Source organism: Ranitomeya variabilis, chromosome 1, assembly GCF_051348905.1.
Source record: "Ranitomeya variabilis isolate aRanVar5 chromosome 1, aRanVar5.hap1, whole genome shotgun sequence".
NCBI classification, from domain to species: Eukaryota; Metazoa; Chordata; class Amphibia; order Anura; family Dendrobatidae; genus Ranitomeya; species Ranitomeya variabilis.
Genome location: NC_135232.1, coordinates 447,604,483 through 447,628,671, shown reverse-complemented (window position 1 = coordinate 447,628,671; position 24,189 = coordinate 447,604,483). Strand labels below are relative to the sequence as shown.

Sequence of the window (24,189 nt, the reverse complement as noted above, 5' to 3'; positions counted from 1 at the left end):
TGAACAAATTAGAGTCCAAAAAGAAAGTCCACGCAGTTCATATGGATTCCTTTATCGATATTTTTAGCCTTTCTATCTAATGAAAAGCAGAGCAGATCTCCGTGAATAGATAAAACATCTTCATCTGTTGGTTATTACAAAGTTTTCTCATTAGCTCAGCATTCAGAAGAAGATGGTGGTTGTGATAAATCTGGTGTACTATAGAAATTACTTACTTGGCACATGCTCCGCAAAATTCTCCATTTGTATAAGTGACTGAAGTGCAACTGGAGGAATGATAACGCTGTGGAAAAATAATCATATTTAATAGAGGATTGAGGTTGGAGCTATCATAAATAAGCCAGAATCATGAGTCAGCCTTTAATCTGGGATTGCAGTTGCAAAGGTCATTTTGGCCCGTAGAGAAAATTATTGCTTTTAAGAAACCATATGATAGTTGGGGATTTTGCATTGGGGACCAAAATCTTTATAAGATGGGCATATTAATGCGTTTGAGGGATCTACGAAAATAAACTTGTGCATTCTATACAGCCGTCTGTTATATACAGAAATTCTGGGAATACCACTAGAAAAATTTTAATGTAGTTGGGAAGTCTAATTTTCCTATAAGCAAAGTACACCGGTTGCTACAAGTGGCTTTGGGCTAAGAGCATCTGATGATGGCAAATTCACATGTACAGTATGGAAAATACAGTTGTGTATAAAAGTGTTTGCCCCCTTCCGGATTTCCTATTCTTTTGCATGTTTGTCACTTTAATGTTTGAGAACATCAAATACATTTAAATATTAGACAAAGATAACACAAGTAAACAGAAAATGCAGTTTTTAAATGAAGGTCTTTAATATTTAATTAAAAAGAAATCCAAACCTACAGGGCCCTGTGTGAAAGAAGTGATCGCCCCCTAAACCTAATAACTGGTTGGGCCACCCTTAGCAGCAACAACTGCAATCAAGTGTTTGCTATAACTGGCAATGAGTCTTTTACAACACTCTGGAGGAACTTTGGCCCACTCATCTTTGAAGAATTGTTTTCATTCAGATACATTGGAGGGTTTCCAAGCACAAACTGCATTTTTAAGGTCATGTCACAGCAACTCAATCAGATTAAGGTCAAGACTTTGACCAGACAACTCCAAATTAATATTGTTTTTCTTAAGCCATTCAGAGGTGGACTTGCTGGTGTATTTTGTATCATTGTACTGCTGCATAGCCCAAGTGCACTTCTGTTTGAGGTCACGAACAGATGACCGTACATTCTACTTCAGGATTTTTTGGAAGACAGCAGAATTCATGATTTAATTTACCACAGCAAGTCTTCCAGGTCCTAAAGCTGCAAAGCAACCCCAGACCTTCACACTACCACCACCATATTTTACTGTAGGTATGATGTTCCTTTTCTGAAATGCTGTGTTACTTCTACACCAGATGTAATGGGACATACACCTTCCAAAACGTTCAACAGAGTAGCCCACAGAGTATTCTCACAAAAGTCTTGGGGATCATCAAGATTTTTTTCTGGCAAAGCCTAGTTGAGCCTTTATGTTCTTATTGCTCAGCAGTGGTTTTTGTCTTGGAACTCTGCCATGCAGGCCATTTTTGACCAGTCTTTCTTTTGGTGGAGTAATGAACACTGACTTTAACTGAGGCAAGGGAGGCCTGCAGTTGTTTGGATGTTGTTGTGGGGTCTTTTGTGACCTCTTGGATGAGTCATCACTGCGCTCTTGGGGTAATTTTGGTCCGCCAGCCACTCCTGGGAAGGTTCATCACTCTTTCATGTTTTTGCCATTTGTGGATAATCGCTTTCACTGTGGTTTGCTGTGTCCCAAAGCTTTAGAAATACCCTTTTCCAGACTAATAGGTCTCAATTACTTTGTTCCTCATTTGCTCCAGAGTTTCTTTGGATCGCGGCATGATGTCAAGATTTTGAGATCTTTTGGACTATTTCCCTTTGCCAGGCAGGTCCTATTTAAGCGATTTCTTGCTTGAGAACCAGTGTGGCAGTAATCAGGCTTGGGTGGGGCTGGGGAATTTGAACTCAGCTTCCCAAAGATGTGATAAACCAGAGTTAAATCATGTTTTTTATGGGGGGGGGCAATCATTTTTTTCACACAGGGCCCTGTATGTTTGGATTTCTTTTCCCCTTAATAATAAAGACCTCCATTTAAAAACTGCATTTTGTGTTTACTTGTGTTATCTTTGTCTAATATTTAAATGTGTTTGGTGATCTGAAACATTTAAGTGTGACAAACATGCAGTAGAATAGTAACACAGGAAGGAAGTAAACACTTTTTTACACAACTGTAAGTATTTGATACACTGCCGATTTTGCAAGATTTCCCACCTACAAAGAATGGAGACGTCTGTTTGGCTCCAGAAAGCTTGCGCTGGTGCATGTACAATAGCATCTATCGGTAAGCGATAGATGTTACTGTGCAGGTGCCGCTGCTGGCACCATTTTGCTGGAGATAAAAAAACTGGAGATAAAAGACCACAATATTAACTGCAATATTTAAAGTAGGATGCAGTTCACTGAAGGTCCAGTGACCTGTCATGTAAGACATAATGATGAAGATGAGGCCAGAGCACCAAAGAAAGACCCACCCACAGCACCACCCTGAAACAGGAGAATCTCATTACCTGAACACTGCAAACAACATTATACAATATAAAGTCTGCCTATGGGGGTGCATTATACTCTGTAGAGTCTGACTATGGGGGTGCATTATACTAAAGAGTATGCCTATGGGGAATGCATTATACAATATAGAGTCTGCCTCTGGGGGTGCATTGTACAATATAGAGCAGTGTTTCCCAAACTCCAGTCCTCACGGACCCCACAGGTCATGTTTTCAGTATTTCCATAGTGTTGCATAGGTGAGAGAATTCCTGATGGCTTGATGAAACTTCCACCACCTGTGCAATACTAAGGAAATCCTGAGAACATGACCTGTGGGGGGGTCAATGAGGACTGGAGTTTGGGAAACACTGATATAGAGTATGAAACCAAGAAAAGATGCGGCAGCACTCACCAGAAGGTGTGGTCCAAACTTATATTGAAGCATGTTCACAGCCACATCTTCATGGCTCGGGGGAGTGCAGGAGAACGGAGGTGAGCAGGAGTGACGACGATCGTTTCGCGCTGAAGCAGCGCTTCAACAGGTCTAAGGCACCTGCGTGACGCCGACAGAAATAGGTGAGAAAACCCACCCACCGCCATCACCCGCCCACAATTCAGGTGCCTTAATACAATGAATATTTAAGACAAGACACATAAACAACAAAAGTACAATCAATTAAAAACAAAAGCTGGCGGAGCATACCTATGAATGCAACAGAATGCGGACCTAAAGCCATCAGAAAAAGGGAAGTATTATAAATACTCATGTACATGTACAACTGAGTACTGTCAAATTCATATACCACAATAAATGATGGACACAAAACACGGTTTTGGGGGGCAGATAATAAGTGAATAGTATGAAAAATCAAGCAGGGGAAACCAGACAAACAAAATTTATAAAAAGACCGACATATCGATCCGGTCATTAAAACCGGCAGGACCCATAGCCCGCGTACGGATGATCCACTTAGTTTCTTGTCTTAATAGTAATTCATGCAGGTCCCCTCCTTGTACTGGTAAATCTACCCTCTCTATTCCTGCAAAAGTTAGAACCTCAGATCTACCTTCGTGAAAATCCCTAACATGATTGATAAGTCTAGGGACCCCTTTGCCCGTCTGAATGGATCTGGCATGTTCTCTGAAGCGTATATATAATTGGCGTATAGTTTTACCTACATAGAACCTCTTGCAGGGGCAGAAAAGTACGTATACGACATAGTCAGTTTTGCACTAAATAAACTGTTGGACCGTGTGCTTCACAGGGCCAATGTTCATGGTATGTCCAGTGATATGATAGGTACAAAAATGACAACGTCCACAACGGTAGTTGCCCTTTAGTGTTGATGATTCCAACCATCTTACCTGAGGACTTGGGGTCCTGTTATGGACCAACACATCCCTAATGCGCGTACTGCGTTTGTTCGAGATTAAGGGACCCCCAGCCGCCCTGTCCGAGAGCGCGTCTCTCTCCAGGAGATGCCAGTGTCTCCTGATTGAGGCCCTTATCTCCCGATCCATAGGACCGCACTTAAAACAAAAATTGAAACGCGGTGCCGCTGGAGTGTCTCTACCCAAATTCTGCACATGTGAACGGACGTCAACCCGATGTTTGTATATAAATACTCATGTACATGTACAACTGAGTACTGTCAAATTCATATACCACAATAAATGATGGACACAAAACACGGTTTTGGGGGGCAGATAATAAGTGAATAGTACGAAAAATCAAGCAGGGGAAACCAGACAAACATATAATACTTCCCTTTTTCTGATGGTTTTAGGTCCGCAGTCTGTTGCATTCATAGGTATGCTCCGCCAGCTTTTGTTTTTAATTGATTGTACTTTTGTTGTTTATGTGTCGTCTTAAATATTCATTGTATTAAGGCACCTGAATTGTGGGCGGGTGATGGCGGTGGGTGGGTTTTTCTCCTTAGACCTGTTGAAGCGCTGCATCAGCGCAAAACGATCGTCATTACTCCTGCTCACCTCCGTTCTCCTGCAGGTGAAGGTGTGGTCCAAACTTTTATTGAAGCATGTTCACAGCCGCGTCTTCACGGCTCGGGGGAGTGCAGGAGAACGGAGGTGAGCAGGAGTGATGACGATCATTTCGCGCTGAAGCAGCGCTTCAACGGGTCTAAGGCACCTGCATGACGCCAACGGAAATAGGTGAGAAAACCCACCCACCGCCATCACCCACCCACAATTCAGGTGCCTTAATACAATGAATATTTAAGACGACACATAAACAACAAAAGTACAATCAATTAAAAACAAAAGCTGGCGGAGCATACCTATGAATGCAACAGACTGCGGACCTAAAACCATCAGAAAAAGGGAAATATTATTTGTTTGTCTGGTTTCCCCTGCTTGATTTTTCGTACTATTCACTTATTATCTGCCCCCCAAAACCGTGTTTTGTGTCCATCATTTATTGTGGTATATGAATTTGACAGTACTCAGTTGTACATGTACATGAGTATTTATATACAAACATCGGGTTGACGTCCGTTCACATGTGCAGAATTTGGGTAGAGACACTCCAGCGGCACCGCGTTTCAATTTTTGTTTTAAGTACGGTCCTATGGATCGGGAGATAAGGGCCTCAATCAGGAGACACTGGCATCTCCTGGAGAGAGACAAGGAGCTCTCGGACAGGGCGGCTGGGGGTCCCTTAATCTCGAACAAACGCAGTACGCGCATTAGGGATGTGTTGGTCCATAACAGGACCCCAAGTCCTCAGGTAAGATGGTTGGAATCATCGACACTAAAGGGCAACTACTGTTCTGTCTCCGCCATCTAATTTGTTACCTCCAATTATCTGTTTGCATAATTTGCAGTTTCTCAGCCAGTATACAGGACTTGATATATTCATACCTTTATTTGTAGTGCTTTGGCTCCCTCTAGCGGTCAGAGTCATGTTGACAGTTGTATTTTTCTGTTATGTATTTTTTATGTCTGATTCTCCTCCTCCTTTGCAATGCATTATGGTAGCTCAGCCTACATTTCCCTCCATTATCATTTCACTTCCAGTTTGCCTTCCAGGAAAGAAGCTTACACTTCATCCCCCTTGCGATTGCATTGCCGGTATGTCTTTATGCTCTCTGTAGATATTTCTGCTCTATATTAGCCTAGCTTAACCAGTTGCACTCCTAGTTCAGTTACTAGCCTTCTAAATGTAATGCATAACGTTTATCATGTGTAGTATGTATTTGTTCCCTACCATGCACTGATTCTATGTATAACATTGTTCACAGTTTCACCGCATCAATATACCACTACGTTTAATAAAGCACAGACTCAACCACAGTCTCCTTATTGGACCCCGGTATAGCGGTTTAGCTGACTGGATAGCTACTTGGGCCTGTCTCATTTAGTGAGGACAGAACAGTGAAACGGCAGCCATCCAACTAGTGGGATTCAAGTCACCGGCTACTCAGAGACTAAATACAGCTACAGCAATCTCTGCACAGCCAAGCACTTTCCCAAGATACCATGTCTCACAAATCGCATAGAACAAGATCTGTTACTTCCATCTCCTCAAAGACAACATCCATCAGCAGCGCGGTCGCCATTGCCCGCGCAAATGCTGAAGCCGCCAAAATACGAGCAAGCTTTGCTGACCAAGAGATGCAACTTAAATTAGAAAAAACACGCCTAGATGATGAAGAGAGAAGGTCACGCTTAGAGAGAGCACGCATAGATGATGAAGAGAGAAGGACACAGTTAGAAAAGGCACGTGTGGATGCCGCCTTAGAAAGCTTAGCAGCAAAAAGGGAAGCTGCCGCAGCCCTCGCTGAAGCGGAGTCGCTAGAAGCCGCGCAAAGTCCCAAGCTGCATAGCCAAAGCAGTATGTCGAGTCTGGAGTTTCCACTACAAGACTCACCACAACGCACATCTCAGTATGTTAATGAACTTCCTGATCCAAACTATAACCCTGAACCAGCACCAAAACAAGAATACGACGTCTCCAGCGAAGTGAGCGAGAGTCATCACGAGGCTCAGCTCCAGGACAGAAACAAACTCGAAAACGTGACACAAAACAACTCTGCTAATGACTACCTTGCCCCTCACCAGGTAACCAATGTGGATCACCCTGCTGACACACCGTACGTCAGACCGAAGCAATACGACACCGGCTGGCGCCACCCTGAGGACACTAACAGGTATGAACGCACCTCACATCACTATCAGGGCGACCCATCACCAGCTTACTCTGATGACAACCGGTTCACGACAGAATTTGCCAGGTTCTTCACACGACGTGAACTGGTTGCCAAGGGGCTCATGAAATTCACTGACCAAGCTGAAGGATACAGAGCTTGGAAAGCTTCCTTCCAAAATGTCATTAGAGACTTGGGGCTACAACACAGGGAAGAGATAGACCTGTTATTGAAATACCTGGGAGAAGAGTCAGTCAAACACGCAGTAAGAATCAGAGACATTAATATAAATCGCCCGGAGACTGGCCTCAGAGAGATCTGGAAGAGGCTGGATGAGTGTTACGGTTCGGCAGAGGTAATAGAAAGAGCCTTGTTCAAAAGAATCGATGACTTTCCTAAAATTTCTAACAAAGGTCTCCAGAAACTTAGAGAGCTAAGCGACCTACTAAAGGAAGTCCAAGTTGCCAAATACGAGGACGACCTACAGGGACTTGCATTTCTCCACACAGCCAGAGGTGTTAACCCTATAGTCCAGAAGTTGCCTACAATCTACAGGAGAGGTGGCTCACACATGGTTCCACGTACAAATACAAACACAGTGTTCCATTTCCCCCCTTCTCCGTTTTTGTAGACTTTATACACCAACAAGCGAGAATTAGAAACGATCCCAGCTTTGACTTTGCAATGCCATATGCCACACCGTCACCACCTGCGAATCCACGCAGAACATCTGTGGCAGTACACAAGACTTATGTTTCTTCTCCAGGTTCTAATTACAGGTCTGCTGGCTGCTCCCAATCAGAGACAAAGGTGCAGGACCCTGACAAGCAGTGCCCACTTCATCAGAAGCCTCATCCTCTCCTGAAATGCAGAGCCTTCAGAGGAAAATCTATGCCAGACCGCAGAAGCTTCCTGAAAGAGAACGGTATCTGCTACAAGTGCTGCTCGTCCACAACTCATCTCGCCAAGGACTGCAAGGTCAGTGTAAAATGCACAGAATGTGGCACCACAGACCATAACACTGCTCTACACCCAGGCCCAGCTCCATGGAGTGCACAAAATACGCCAGCTGACAGTGAGCATGGCGGGGAGGAAAGGAACACTGATACAGCTACGCCAGAGATCACTTCACAATGTACCGAGGTCTGCAAAGGGACAATAGACAGTAGGTCCTGTTCAAAAATATGCCTTGTCAGAGTATACCCAAAAGGCCATAGAGGCCAGGCTGTAAGACTGTATGCTATCTTGGATGATCAAAGTAATCGATCCTTGGCAAGATCAACATTCTTTGACCTATTCAACATCAAAGGGCCAAGCACTCCCTACTCATTAAAGACGTGTGCAGGTACTGTGACAACAGCAGGCAGGAAAGCTACAGACTACCAAATCGAGTCATTAGACGGACAATTCTGCCTACCACTACCTACGATCATCGAATGTAACCAGATCCCAGACAACAGATCTGAAATCCCTACGCCAGATGTAGCAATCCATCACGCTCACTTAAAGCGAATAGCACACCTTATACCGGAACTCGACCATCAGGCCCAGATAATTCTGCTGTTGGGGAGAGATATCCTGCAGGTTCATAAAGTGAGACGTCATATCAATGGACTCCACAATGCTCCCTATGCCCAAAAGCTAGACCTAGGATGGGTCATAATTGGCAACGTATGCTTGGGACGCATGCACGCCCCATCTTCTGTGACAAGCATGCTGACAAATACATTGGAGAAAGGACGACCATCTCTGTTTCAACCTTGTATCAATGAGTTCCATGTCAGGGAACTGCCACACAGCATCCAACTGCCCAACCATTTAATAGACTTTACTCACGACAGCAGTATAGTTTCGGGAAGCTATGAGGATCAGTTAGGGTGCACAGTCTTCCAGAGAACTAAGCAGGACAACCAAGTGGCAATGTCGGTAGAGGACAAGTTGTTCTTGGAGGTAATGGACAAGGGACTCGTTAAAGATGAGACCAACAACTGGGTCGCACCTCTTCCCTTCAAAACCCACAGACCACGTCTACAGAACAACAGAAATCAGGCATTACAACGTTTCTCCTCTCTCAAACGTAATCTGCAAAAGAAACCAGAGATGAAAGATCACTTTTTCTCCTTCATGTCAAAGATTTTTGAAAACTGTTACGCAGAACTAGCTCCCACTGTCAAAGACTCTGAAGAATGCTGGTTCCTACCTATGTTCGGAGTATACCACCCTAAGAAACCAGGCCAGATTAGAGTCGTGTTCGATTCCAGTGCCAAATTTAATGATGTCTCCCTAAATGACGTTCTACTAACAGGACCAGACCTCAATAACAAACTGCTGGGAGTACTTATGCGCTTCCGTAAGGATTCCATTGCCTTCATCGCTGACATCCAGCAAATGTTCCATTGTTTCCTTGTGAGAGAGAGAGACAGGAACTTCCTAAGATTCTTCTGGTACAGAGACAATGATCCTACTAAAGAAGTCACAGAGTATCGCATGAGAGTGCACATCTTTGGCAACAGTCCTTCCCCTGCAGTCGCCATTTATGGACTCAAAAGGTCGGCTCAGGAAGGAGAAGCAGAATACGGAGCAGATGTTAGACAATTCATAGAAAAGGACTTTTATGTCGACGACTGTCTGAAAGCCATGCCTTCAAATGAGACTGCCATCAGTCTTCTCAGGAGAGCCCAGGACATGGTTGCCTGCTCGAACCTTAGGCTTCATAAAATAGCCTCAAACAGCCAAGAACTCATGGAAGCGTTCCCTTCTCAGGACCTATGCAATGGTCTCAGAGACCTGGACCTGGGGTCAGACCCCGCACCAATGCAACGCAGCCTTGGGCTTCTCTGGAATCTACAGTCAGACACTTTCACCTTTCAGGTCAACCAGGAAGAAAGGCCTTTCACATGTAGAGGCGTCCTGTCTACCATCAACAGTCTGTACGATCCCTTGGGTTTCGCAGCTCCTGTTACTATACAAGACAAGGCCCTACTAAGAGACTTAACTAGGGAAACATCTGACTGGGATGCACCTCTGCCACCTGATAAGAGGATCCAGTGGGAAGAGTGGAAGAACTCGTTAGCGGCACTCTCCAACCTGAATGTGCCAAGACCATACGCCCCTGTGCCATCTACTGAAATACAAAGCCAAAGACTGTACGTATTTGCAGATGCTTCTGTCAAAGCGATTGCCGCTGTTGCCTACCTGAGAACTGTAGACTCCAAAGGTCAGTGCCACATTGGTTTCATTATGGGGAAGGCCAAACTCGCACCACAACCAGAGCACACTATACCCAGGTTAGAGCTTTGTGCCGCAGTCCTAGCCATTGAGTTAGCAGAGTTCATCACATCCGAAATGGATATCGACCTGACACAGGCCAAGTTCTACTCAGACAGCAAAGTAGTCCTGGGATATATCCACAACGAAACCAGGCGATTCTACGTTTATGTCAATAACAGAGTGCTACGAATCAGGAGATCAGTTCATCCAAAGCAGTGGCATTACATACCCACAGACCAGAATCCTGCAGATCATGCAACTAGAGCAGTTGACGCAAGTCGACTAGGAAGCACAACGTGGCTGTCAGGACCAAAACTATTGTACATTGAGGAATGTTTTCCAGACACCTTTGAAGTAGTAGGAGAGGACTCAGATGCTGAAATCCGCCCTCAGGTGTCTACACTTCATACAATGACCTCTGTTATCCAGCTTGGATCTTGCAGGTTCGACAGATTCTCAAGTTGGAAGTCACTTACTCGAGCTATTACCTGCCTGACTCATATAGCTCGCTCATTCAAGACCACCAGAACTTGTGGCACAGAAAAATGTAAAGGTTGGCATCTTTGTAAAAATACCTATGTTACCTCCAACTTAGAGTTCTCTAGAAATCACATCATCCTCACTGTTCAAAGAGAAACCTACTTTGCAGAAATCCAATGTCTTATCAACAAAGCTCCAATACCAGTGAGCAGCGTATTGAGAAAACTCGACCCATTCATCGACAACAGTGGCCTACTGAGAGTAGGAGGCCGACTCAAAGAAGCTGAGATGGAGTTTGTGGAGAAATTCCCTCTTATACTTCCCGGAAAATGTCATGTCGCCTACCTAATCGTACAACATTACCACAATCTGGTCAAGCACCAAGGAAGACTATTTACGGAAGGAGCCATCAGGTCTGCCGGTGTGTGGATCGTCGGTGCAAAGAGACTCATCAGTAGTGTCATCTACAAATGTATTACCTGCCGTAAGCTTCGTGGTTCGACTCAAACTCAAAAGATGGCTGACCTACCAGCAGATGTGACCAAGGTTGCACATGGTCATTCAACCCACCTCATTCTTCACATACGTGAGGATCTTGGGAGCGAATGATTGGTCTAGTACGGAGAATTCTTGACTCCACTCTTCTTCAAGAAGGAGCAGCGAGGCTCACCCATGAAAGCCTCATCACCTTCATGGCAGAAGCTGCAGCTATAATTAACGCAAGACCCCTGGTTCCAGTTCCTAACGACCCTGAGGAGCCCTTGCTATTGACTCCAGCTACTCTACTTACCCAGAAAACGGGACTGTCCAGTGCCCCTCCAGGAGGATTCGACGCTAAGGACCTCTACAAGCGCCAATGGAGACAGGTACAAAGTCTTGCAAATACTTTCTGGGACAGGTGGCGCAAACAATATTTGTCTACCTTGCAGCCACGTACGAAGTGGCAATCTACTAAACCTAATCTTAACGTAGGTGACCTTGTTCTTGTGAAAGACTGTCAAATTCACCGGAACCAGTGGCCACTTGGTCTAGTTACCGCAACATTCCCGAGCAAGGACGGCAATGTCTGCAAAGTTGAACTAAGGATGACCAAAGGGAATGAACCTAAGACATTTTCCAGACCGGTATCTGAACTGGTCCTATTGTTGCCTTCGGAAGAAAGGAGTAGTGACATCCGTTGATGTCAGACGGGGAGTGTTCTGTCTCCGCCATCTAATTTGTTACCTCCAATTATCTGTTTGCATAATTTGCAGTTTCTCAGGCAGTATACAGGACTTGATATATTCATACCTTTATTTGTAGTGCTTTGGCTCCCTCTAGCGGTCAGAGTCATGTTGACAGTTGTATTTTTCTGTTATGTATTTTTTATGTCTGATTCTCCTCCTCCTTTGCAATGCATTATGGTAGCTCAGCCTACATTTCCCTCCATTATCATTTCACTTCCAGTTTGCCTTCCAGGAAAGAAGCTTACACTTCATCCCCCTTGCGATTGCATTGCCGGTATGTCTTTATGCTCTCTGTAGATATTTCTGCTCTATATTAGCCTAGCTTAACCAGTTGCACTCCTAGTTCAGTTACTAGCCTTCTAAATGTAATGCATAACGTTTATCATGTGTAGTATGTATTTGTTCCCTACCATGCACTGATTCTATGTATATCATTGTTCACAGTTTCACCGCATCAATATACCACTACGTTTAATAAAGCACAGACTCAACCACAGTCTCCTTATTGGACCCCGGTATAGCGGTTTAGCTGACTGGATAGCTACTTGGGCCTGTCTCATTTAGTGAGGACAGAACAACTACCGTTGTGGACGTTGTCATTTCTGTACCTATCATATCACTGGACGTACCATGAACATTGGCCCTGTGAAGCACACGGTCCAACAGTTTATTTCGTGCAAAAGTGACTATGTCGTATACGTACTTTTCTGCCCCTGCAAGAGGTTCTATGTAGGTAAAACTATACGCCAATTATATATACGCTTCAGAGAACATGCCAGATCCATTCAGACGGGCAAAGGGGTCCCTAGACTTATCAATCATGTTAGGGATTTTCACGAAGGTAGATCTGAGGTTCTAACTTTTGCAGGAATAGAGAGGGTAGTTTTTCCAGTACAAGGAGGGGACCTGCATAAATTACTATTAAGACAAGAAACTAAGTGGATCATCCGTACGCGGGCTATGGGTCCTGCCGGTTTTAATGACCGGATCGATATGTCGGTCTTTTTATAAATTTTGTCTGGTTTCCCCTGCTTGATTTTTCGTACTATTCACTTATTATCTGCCCCCCAAAACCGTGTTTTGTGTCCATCATTTATTGTGGTATATGAATTTGACAGTACTCAGTTGTACATGTACATGAGTATTTATAATACTTCCCTTTTTCTGATGGCTTTAGGTCCGCAGTCTGTTGCATTCATAGGTATGCTCCGCCAGTTTTTGTTTTCAATTGATTGTACTTTTGTTGTTTATGTGTCTTGTCTTAAATATTCATTGTATTAAGGCACCTGAATTGTGGGCGGGTGATGGCGGTGGGTGGGTTTTCTCACCTATTTCTGTCGGCGTCACGCAGGTGCCTTAGACCTGTTGAAGCGCTGCTTCAGCGCGAAACGATCGTCGTCACTCCTGCTCACCTCCGTTCTCCTGCACTCCCCCGAGCCGTGAAGACGCGGCTGTGAACATGCTTCAATAAAAGTTTGGACCACACCTTCTGGTGAGTGCTGCCGCATCTTTTCTTGGTTTCATACATTGATTCATTGTTTCCATGCGAGCACCTCCAGTCTTCACGTCGGACATTCCATTATACCACATGTGAACTACGGCTCACTCCAAGGCAGATAGGCTGTGCAGCGCTACTTTTTTCTCTTTTTTTGATTGTTACTGATATAGAGTATGCCTATGGGGGGTGCATTATACTATTTAGAGTCTGCATATGGAGGTACATTATACTACATAGAGTCTGCCAATGGAGAGTGCATTATACAATATAGCATCTGCCTGGGTCGTGCATTACACTATATAGAGTCTGCCTATGGGGGGTGCATTACACAATATAGAGTCTGCCTATGAGGGTGCAATATACGATATAGAGTTTGCCTATGGGAGGTGTATTACACTATATAGAGTTTGCCTATGGGGGTGCATTATACAATATAGTCTTCCCATGGGCGGTGCATTATACAATATGGAGTCTGACTATGGGGGTGCATTACATAATATAGAGTCTGCCTATGGGGGTTGCATTATACAATATAGAGTCTGCCAATGGGGTGCATTACACTACATAGAGTCGGCCTATGGAGAGTTCATTATTATATATAGTCTGCATATGGGGGTGCATTATTCTATACAGAGTCTACCTATGGGGAGTGCATTATACAATATAGAGTCAGACTGTGGGGGTGCATTATACTATATAGAGTCTGACTATGGGGGTGCATTATACTAAATAGAATCTGCCTATGGGGAATGCATTATACTATATAGAGTCTGCCTATGGGGGTACATTATACAATATAGAGCCTGCCTATGGGGGGAGCATTATACTATAGAGTTTGCCTATGGGGAATGCACTATATTATATGGAGGCCTATGGGAGTACAATATACTACATAGAGGCCTTTGGGGAGCTCATTATACTATACTAAGAACTATCTGGTGCATTATATTATATAATATCTATCAAGGGGGCCACCATACAGTGTTAAAGATTACAGTGATTGGTCATCATAGTGTTTGAGCCTACTAAACAGCCTATTAAACAGTTTGGAGGCTACTAAGGGGTCAGTATACTGTGTAGGTGGTCCTATACAGTCAGGGGCCATTATACTGTGTATAACAGAGAACCATACTGTGTAGAGGGGAACTGTACAGGGGGAGACTCTGGAAATTATTAAATGTAAAGTATGCCCCTGTATGTATTGTTATGGGGGAACTCCGGTTACTGTGACTGTCCAAGGGGCACGCAAGGCATTATTACTTTCTAGAGGGAAATATGTGGGCACTGTTTTCTAGGGCACTTGCACAGGGCATTAATATATTCTAGAGGTTTGTTTTACCAGCTAGAGGCACATAGTACAACACAGCAGATGCAGTAATAGGGGCACATACAGCAGCAGTGGCGCAGTTTTGGGTTATTAGCAGGACAAGGAGTTTATGCAGGTTGGGGATAGATGGGGATGTACTGAAAATAAGAGAAGTGAAATGTGTCTTTCTTGTAATCTCTTCAGCCGAGTCGTGGCTGGAAGAAGTTGTCATGTCAGTCTGGGCCAGATGGAAAAGTGAATGATTCCATCATAAAGAACATCAGCAGTAAGTCACTATATATAACTATGGTGTAATCACTTACAGGTGCTCATCACAAAATTAGAATATCATGAAAAAGTTAATTTTTCAGTTCTTCAATACAAAAAGTGAAATTCATATAGTACATAGAGCCATTACAAACAGAGTGATCTATTTCAAGTTTGTTTTTTTCTGTTCTGATTATGGCTTACAGCCAATGAAAACCCAAAAGTCATTATCTCAGAAAATTAGAATACTTTATAACACCAGCTTTAAATGATTTTAAAATCAGAATTGTTGGCCTACTGAAATGTATGTTCAGTAAATGAACTCAATAATTACTCAGTGCTCGTTTTACATTAATTACTGCATCAATGTGACGTGGCATGGAGGTTATCAGCCTGTGGCACTGCTGAGGTGTTATGGAAGCCCAGGTTGCTTTGATAGCAGCCTTCAGTTCATCTGCATTGTTGGGTCTGTTGTCTCTCATCTTTCTCTTGACAATACCTCATAGATTCTCTATAGGGTTAAGGTCAGGTGAGTTTGCTGGCCGATCAAGCACAGTGATACTGTTGTTTTTAAACCAGGTATTGGTACTTTTGGCAGTGTGAACAGGTGCCAAATCCAGCTGGACAATGAAATTTCCATCTCCAAAAAAGCTTTTGTCTTGATAAAACACAGTGGACCTACACCAGCAGATGACATGGCTCCCCAAATCATCACTTTGTGGAAACTTCACACTAGACCTCAAGTAGCTTGGATTGTGTTCCTCTTCACTCTTCCTCCAGACTCTAGGACCTTGATTTCCAAATGAAATATAAAATGTACTTTTATAAAACAACACTTTGGACCACTGAGCAACAGTCCAGTTCTTTTTCGCCTTGGCCCAGGTAAGACGCTTCTGGTGTTGTTTATTGCTCATGAGTGGCTTGACACAAGGAATGTGACACTTGTAGCCATGTCCTGGATACGTCTGTGTGTGGTGTCTCTTGAAGCAATGACTCCAGCAGCAGTCGACTACTTGTGAATCTCCCCCAAATTTTTTAATGACCTTTTCTTAACAATCCTTTCAAAGCTGCAGTTATCCTGGTTGCTTGTACACCTTTTTCAATGACACTTTTTCCTTCCACTCAACTTTCCATTAATATGCTTGGATACAGCACTTTTTAAATGCTTAGGAAGCCTTTGCAGGAGTTTTTTGTTAATTAGTCTAATTCAATAATATAAAGATTTGGGGGTTTTCATTGGCTGTAAGTCATAATCATGAACATTAACAGAAATAAATACTTGAAATAGATCACTCTGTTTGTAATGACTCTATATAATGTATGAATCGTACCTTTTGTATTGAAGAACTGAAATAAATTAACTTTTTATGATATTTTATTTTTGTGAGAAGCACCTGCACATGTTCCGTAGGACTGGTATCTACCACTGACCATATGGCAGTAATATCAATGTTGGTCATTGTATAGAGATTATTTTCAGCAACAGGGTATTCATGTGCTGAGGTTCTCCTACATCCACTACCGCCAAGCAGGTTACGCCTGTGTCTAGATCTACAGTACAATGGAAGTTATTGCAGCCATTCTTTATTCTGCCTTTAATCACACATCCAACTGATTTAGACTATAACAATTGCTGTTGTGGAAGGAAAGTTTAGAACATGGAACCAATGGTTTAAGCCCAATAAAAAAAGGGGAAAATCAGCTGCAAGCCTCATGTTTTCCTATATTGTGAATTTATTGGCCTTTACTAAGGAATAGCATCTCTTTACTGCCAAAAGGTGATAAAAATACCACCAGTGAGTCTTTATAACCATAAGGTGATGCTTTCTATTAACTATTTTATAGTTGTGTACATGAAACACGCACTAACGTACGAAATATACGACGCTCATAAAGCCCGAGGGAATGGTTCCCAATCAATAGGAAAAACATGCATTTAGTCTCTGTTTTCCTCTTTGCACAGCAGCTGTAGAGTGAATCAGCTGCAGTTATTCAAGCGGAGCCATATTATTTCACAGAGGCAGGTGAGTAATTGCTAGTACAGAACTACCGACCCAGTCTACAGTACTCAGTGTCAGGAGTCGAATATCAGTCATTTCCAATAAGTTTCAGTATTAACAAATTGTGCAAGCCTAGATGAAAAATCTACTTTTTTACATTATTGGCTAACTGCTCTCATATTTATCAAACCTTTTTACTTTGATCTAGTCGTATAACGTGATCCAGTAAACAACATTCTATACTGTATTGGAGTCAATATGCATATTCTTTAACCCCTTCATCTCAATGCCTGTTTTCACCTTCCTGAACAGGCAAAATTTTACAATTCTGACCAGTGTCATTTTATGTGGTAATAACTCTGGAATGCTTCAATAGATCCCACTGATTATAAGACTGTTTTCTCATGACATTTTACTTCATCATGGTAGTAAAATTTGTTCAATAAGACTTGCATTTATTTATAAAAATATCAGAAATTTGTCAAAAATTTGGCAATTTTTTTTCAAATTTTCATTTTTATGTCCTTAAATTAGGAGAGATATGTCACACAAAACAGTTAATAAATAACATTTACCACATATCTACTTTACATCAACACAATTTTTGAAACATACATTTTGTTAGAATATTATAAGGGTTAAAAATTGACCAGCGATTTCTCATTTACAAACTTTACAAATCCATTTTTTTCAAACATCACATCACATTTGAAGTGACTTTGGGGGATCTATATAACAGAAAATACCCAAAAGTGTCACTATTCTAAAAACTGCACCTTTCAAGATGCTCAAAACCATACTCAATAAGTTTATTAACCCTTCAGGTGCTTCACAGTAATTAATTAAATGAACAATTAACTTTTTTCACCAAAAAATAATTTTATAACCCAATTTTTGTTTTATTTTTGCAAGGGTAACAGGAATAAATAAACCCCCAAATTTTGGGGGCAATTTCTCTTGAGCAAACCGGTATCCCATATGTGGGGGAAAACCACTGTTTGGGCACGCGGCAGAGCTCGGAAGGGAATGAATGCCATTTGACTTTTTGAATGTTGAGTTTGGAGAGCCCCAGATGTGCCTAAAGTGTGGAAACTGCTCACAAGTTACAACATTTTGGAAACTAGTCCCCTCAGGGAACTTATCTAGATATGTGGTGAGCATGACTTGAAAACATGCATAGTGTAAAGGCATGTTCATGCTGGCCATAGAAACAAGCAAAACCAAAAGAAAACAATGTGTGCATATACCCTAATAAAAATAAATAAGTAAAACAAGTGCATTAAACAACATAGGGTATTTAGTAAACACTATTTTTGATCAAAAAAAGTATAAAGCTGTCCCGTCCGTGACAAGGTATAGCCAATTGGGACAGACCTACACTCTCTAATGTTAAAAACCTACCTAGTGGTGTAAACAGTGGCATAGAGTCACCGCGTTCCAAACAGACACCCAGCTTTGGAAAGACTAAATATGAACTGCCCAGCTGAGCGAAAAGGGGGCCACACCCTATTTTGTACTAAATACAAAAACACTAAAGAAAAACAAAAAACTGTGCTGGAGTATGACTTGAAAACATGCATGGTGTAAACGCATGTTCACACTGGCCATAGAAACAAGCAAAACCAAGAGAAGACAAAGTGGCATCAATTTCCACAGAGTAGAAACAGTATAATAGGCATCTGACACACCTTCTACTACAGGCAAACCACCAGATGGAGACCCAACTTCGAGTCTCCACATTTCAAAAACTTGTTTGTAACATCAGAAGCAGTAGCAACAGCAGGCACAGAAGCCACGATAAATGTGTCACTGACTGCAATAACTTGAGATCAATGCATGACACTAAAAACAACATAATCGCCTAATCTTTGGGGTTCAGAAGTCATTGGAGATCCATGACTTGTTCATTTTGATGAAAGATAGCCTGTCTACACTTTTAGGGGACAGCTGGATGCCCTTATTCGTCAGGACGCCACCAGCAGCACTGAAGACACGTTCTGAGAGAACATTGACTGCTGGGCATGACTAAACCTCCAAGGCATGACAGGCGGCTCAGGCCACTCTTCCATTTTTGAAGACCAAAATGCAAAAGGGTCCAAATCTCCCGACGGCATGGATATTGAGCTCCAGATATTCCTGCACCATCATCTCCAGTCATTCACAATGTGTCAAACTTGTACTCTGTTCTGCTGGTGCACAGGCTGGTGTAAAAAAATTGTGAAACAACTCCCAGACATTACTTATGCCACTTACACTGCTGCTAATATTTTTGCAATGACGTCTTGACGTTCCCGGAGTTGGATGTCTAGAAATGGGATGCACACTGTGTGCCTCACTGCTGTCTTGGGGAAAACCACTCTTAAGATTGTCTACAAGCGTGTCTCAATACTCCAGCATGCTGACGTCCTTTCCATGGGGTAAGCATCTGGCTAAATTTGCTCTTGTACCGTGGATCTAAAAGAGTGGCAACCCAGTAGTCAGTACTATTTCTAACCCTAAGAATAAGGGCATCATGTTAAAGATAGCTCAGTGCGCAGGCGCTGGGCCTCTCTGACCTTTCCCAGCGCCTGCGCACTGCAGCACTTTGCTCTGCCTTCAACAGGGCAGAGAGGTACATCTGCGCAGGAGAGCGATTCTGGGGAGCCTGTATGTATGACGCAGGGAAGTGTCATCCACATGAAGCAAGCAGGAGGACGGGGATCGTAAGATGATGGGAGGCGCTGAACCAAGAAGAGCGACGCTCGTCGGACTGGACCGCCCCCCAGGTGAGTATAATAAAAGTTATTTTTCTTCTCTTCCAGGTCGGATCAGGGGCTTATATACAGCATTATAGAATGCTGTATATAATACATGAAAGGGGGTGGTCGTAACTCGTAACAGGTTCCCTTTAAGTTATTAAAGAAAATGTAAAAAAAATAAAATAAAAAAATGAAAAAAAAATTACACTCTGCAGCTCCTCTGACCTAAACACATCCACCCACTAATCATACAGCACCACTATCCTAGCCAAAGTCATAACAAAAGCATTAGTGGAAATGCAGTGATTTACCGAATTGTGAACGTATTTTGCTGAACACAAATCCGAATGTGCTACATTTGTGACGAATTTGAGATTGGCGAATGTTTTCCAACAATTTCGCTCATCTCTTCTGTACAGTACTGCTTAGCCATATGCAGAGACTCGGGAGGGACAGACTGTTATTAGTCTCCAGGAGCGCAGGCTTTGCTAGAATAGTTTGCTGACTTTTTATACACAGCCCCTAAGTGCTTATTTTGGAAATTTTTCCCCTTTGGGAGTTTACCTTCAGATGTATTGATGATTTTAACTCCATAAGTGTTTTCCAAAAAACAAACAGCAGTGGATGTAGCTGATTGAAAATTGCAAACTGCGATTGTAGTGCCCAGTAATTTGTAGTCACCAGTATGTTGTAGTGCTCAGCTTATGCTTCTGGAGACATGCACCTGTAAATTAGGCAGGCTGGCATCTCTGCAGAAATGCCAAACATGTAGTTTAGGCACACTGTGGGGCTCAGAAGGGGGAGAGCATTTGGATTTGGGAGAGCAGAATTTGCTGAATTTCTTTCGGGGGCGAGAAGCTATAGCGCTTTTACAGAGCCTTTTTACTACCAGTAACGTGGAAGCCCTCTAAATTTCCATTAACAGATGAAGGACCTGAGTGGGGAGTTTTTATTGCGTACATTGTACATAAAATTGGGATCACATTTATCCGGCGCTCTATGCTGAGCAGTTACATCGGGGTTTACATATAAATCTCTGAGTGACGTGATCCAGATGAAACCCTCAAAGGATCCATTCACTGTAATGAGGCTGCAGAGTTACTCTGAACTCCATCTGGCCTCTGTTCAGTGTTGTCCTTTTCAGAAGTACACAAAACTGTGGCGGAATGCGGTGTTATGCACACCTAAAAAGACAGTCACCGCCAGATCACATGTCAGACGTCACCCACAATGCCTCTATCTTCCTCATTATAGGAAATCTTCCATCGCGGGTTCTGTCTGAATCATGTATTTCAGAGATTTACACAGAAACCCCAGTGTAAGCGCTCAGCACAGAGCACAGGATAACTGTGAGCCAAGCCTTACTGAGATCTTTGGGAGGCTGGTGAAGAATTGATTTTAGTTATTTTTTTCCTGGTGCTCTATAAGTGATTTGATGACTTTATTCTTTGGGTTGGTACAACTACAGTGATACCAGATCTATATCGAGTTTTTATGTTTAGCTGCTGTCACACACTAAAAGGCACTTTTTATTGCAAAGGCAAGTTTTTGCATCTCCATATTTAGATAGCTATAATTTTTCCATATTTCTGCCGACAGACCCATGTGAGGACTTGTTTTTTGCGAGACAAGTTGATGTTTTTATTGATGCCATTTTTAAAGAGATGACATTTTTTAATCTCTTTCTATTCCGACTTTTGGGAGGCAGAATAACCAAAAACCAGCAATTCAGGAATTGTTCTGGGGATTTATTGCGTTCCGTGTATGGTAAAATTGATAAGGCAACTTTATTCTTCGGGTTAGTACAATTACAATGATACCAAATTTATATATTTTTTTTGTATTTTATAGAAAAAATATATATTTTTGCATCGCTTTATTCTGAGAGCTATAACTTTTTTATTTTTCTGCTGACGGAGCTGTATGACAGCTTGTTTTTTTGCGGCATAAGATGATGTTTTCAGAGATACAATTTTTATTTACATACCGTGTTTTATTTAACTTTGTGTGCGGCGGTATGATGATAAAGCAAAGTTTTTTGCCTTGTTTATTTTTTGTAAAGGTGTTCACTGACAGGGTTAACTAGTGGAACAGTTTTATAGGGCAGGTTGTTTTGAATGCGGCAATTTTTTACTTTTACATTAATAAATACATTTATAGAAATAATATTTTTTCCTTTTTTTGTTCTTTATTTTGTGATTTTTACTTTAAATATTTTACAATTTTTATTCACCTTTTTTTTACTTTTTAATCCTGATCTAATACTCTGCAATGCTTCTGCATTGCAGAGCATTATATCGGCATCTCACATGCAGGGAGGAGGTGTGTCAGCTCCTGCTCTGTGCAGGAGCTTACAGGCCACCATCACTGGGTGACTCCACAGCCATCTTTCGACCATGGAGACCATCTGCACAACGCAATCACTATCGCGTTGTGCCAATGGGAGCACAGAGGGAGATTCCTTCCTCTGTGATGCCCGCAATGTCGTCGTCACTTTTGACAGCGGCATCAGAGGGGTTAAACCTCCACGATCGGTGCCAGCACTGATCGTGGGTGTTGCTGCAGGGGTGTCTGCTCTCCTATACAGCATTTGATTACAGCGGTACTTAGCGTGAACCCGGGCAATCGTGACGCCTTATATATACGGCGATTTGCGTGAACAATTTGCGTATACCTATGGTGCCTTTTGGGAAGGGGTTAAAGCACAAATCCAGCTTTTTATTTTTATTTATTTTACCGCTGTACTGGTGCCACTGATGTAAGTTCAGTGTCACTAGCATTATACCAGTCACAGTCATCATCTGTTAATGGCGCTGCTTTGGTTATCTTCAACAAGTTGTGTGTTACCTGCCGGATTGCTTCAGTGTTTGCTGGGCGAGCCTAAAGTCACTACAAAAAGAATGTTGGTTCCAAAATTGTGCTGATGTAAAGTAGATGTGTGGGAAATGTTGCTTATTAAGTAATTTGTGCGACATATCTCTGTGATTTAAGGGCATGAAAATTGCAAAATGTTTAAAATTTTCACCAAATTTACGTTTTTTTCACAACTAAGCCAAGTCATATCAAAGAAATTTTATGACTATCATGAAGTAGAATATATCACACAAAAACATTCTCAGAATCACCGGAATCCATTGAAGCGTTCCAGAGTTATTACCTTATAAAGGGACAGTGGTCAGAATTGTAAAAATTGGCCCGGTCATTAACATGCAAACCACCCTGGGGGTAAATGAGTTAATATATACACACAGACAATATAAAAAAAAATCTGGGGAAAATGAGACACCCCATGTATAAATAAAAATAGGGGATACCTGCAGATCAGAGATTAATCCTTAGTAGGAATGTTGCTATCTTATATTTAAGTCACAAAGGAGTAAATTTGGATGTGGGTAAAACAAAAATAATAAAGTGAAATATAGGTTAGTGTTATAGGAAGTAAGGCAATCGATAGTGTCATATCTCAGCAAACCTCCTATATAGAATGAGCATAAAAAGTGTAATCAAACTTAACAAGGAATGATACAGTCATGGCCAAAAGTTTTGAGAATGACACCAAAATTATATTTTCACATGATCTGCTGCCATCTGGTTTTTATTAGTGTTTGTCTGATGTTTATATCACATACAGAAATATAATTGCAATCATATTATGAGTACCAATAGGTTATATTGACAGAATGAGTTAATGCAGCAAGTCAATATTTGCAGTGTTGACCCTTCTTCTTCAAGACCTCTGCAATTCTCCCTGGCATGCTCTCAATCAACTTCTGGACTAAATCCTGACTGATAGCAGTCCATGCTTGCATAATCAATGCTTGCATTTTGCCAGAATTTGTTGGTTTTTGTTTGTCCACCCGTTTCTTGATGATTGACCACAAGTTCTAAATGGGATTAAGATCTGGGGAGTTTCCAGGCCATGGACCCAAAATCTCTATGTTTTTTTCCATGAGCCATTTAGTTATCACCTTTGTTTTATGACAAGGTGCTCCATCATGCTGGAAAAGGCATTGTTGGGTGTTGTGAATTCTGTTGTGGGTTCTGCTCTTGGGCTCCCTCCGGTGGTTATAAGTGGTAGTGCTGCTGTTTGTCCTTCACAGCAGTCATCAGGTGCTTCCACTTTGGACGGGGCTATTTAGTCTGGCTTCACCCTTTAGTGAGTGCCAGTTGTCCATTGTTTTCTGGGGGATTCACATCTCTGCTTGGTTTCTCCTGCTGGATTGTCCAAATCATCAAAGATAAGTCCTGGCTTTGTTTTTGCAGTCCACATGCGGTGGACTTTATAGTTCAGTGAATTGCTATGTTTTTTCTTGTCCAGCTTTGACTGTGTAAGGATTTATTCAGGAAGCTCTGGAGTCGCAGAGTTACCCTCCATGCCTTTAGTTAGGTGTGGAGATTTTTGTATTCTCTGTGGTGGATTTTTGTAGTATTTTAATACTGACCGCACAGTACTCTGTCCTGTCTTTTCTTTCTAGGTAGCGTGGCCTCCTTTGCTAAATTCTGTTTTCAGTCTGCGTTTGTAATTTCCCTCTCCTCTCACAGTCAATATTTGTGGGGGGCTGCCTTTCCTTTGGGAATTTTTTCTGAGGCAAGATAGTTTTCCTGTTTCTTTCTTTAGGGG

The 24,189-nt window shown here is 42.2% G+C and overlaps 1 long non-coding RNA gene across 1 annotated transcript in view; it reads right to left on the bottom strand.

Moving 5' to 3' along the window:
• The window catches only part of LOC143764391 (uncharacterized), a 45,055-nt gene that overhangs the window by 9,504 nt on the left and 11,362 nt on the right, over nucleotides 1–24,189 (bottom strand). The window contains exon 2 of the long non-coding RNA XR_013213178.1: nucleotides 216–283. This is a non-coding gene — a long non-coding RNA (uncharacterized LOC143764391). The remainder of the gene's footprint in view (nucleotides 1–215; nucleotides 284–24,189) is intronic.